The sequence below is a fragment of the Penaeus monodon genome, chromosome 15, assembly GCF_015228065.2.
Source record: "Penaeus monodon isolate SGIC_2016 chromosome 15, NSTDA_Pmon_1, whole genome shotgun sequence".
Classification (NCBI taxonomy): Eukaryota; Metazoa; Arthropoda; class Malacostraca; order Decapoda; family Penaeidae; genus Penaeus; species Penaeus monodon.
In genome coordinates, this window is record NC_051400.1 from 16,665,527 (window position 1) to 16,665,935 (window position 409).

Sequence of the window (409 nt, forward strand, 5' to 3'; positions counted from 1 at the left end):
TTCACTGACCTTAACCAGTCTAACTGGTGATAAACCTTTTTGATTGAGTTTTCGTTAATAAAAACGCAGTTTGTCTGAATCGCCTGGTTTGTGTGACTCCGAGCAAATAGCGAATGATGGCAACGATTTTCCGAGGATTACACAAGATCCCAAATAAGCGGCAGGTATTAATTACATGAAACATAATTAACACTCCAGCGCATCGTACTTGTATGGAAATTGCTGTTCTGACGCCAGTCGATGCAGAGTTGTGACATCCTGTGCGGAAATTTCGAAATATTTTAATTAGGAAGAAATTTTATTAATTTAGAAATCTTATTGATAAGGAAATGTTTAGGAATTTAGAAAGATCATACCATGAATGCCATATGACGTTTCTTAAATAGTGGAAAAACGACAGAATGCATTT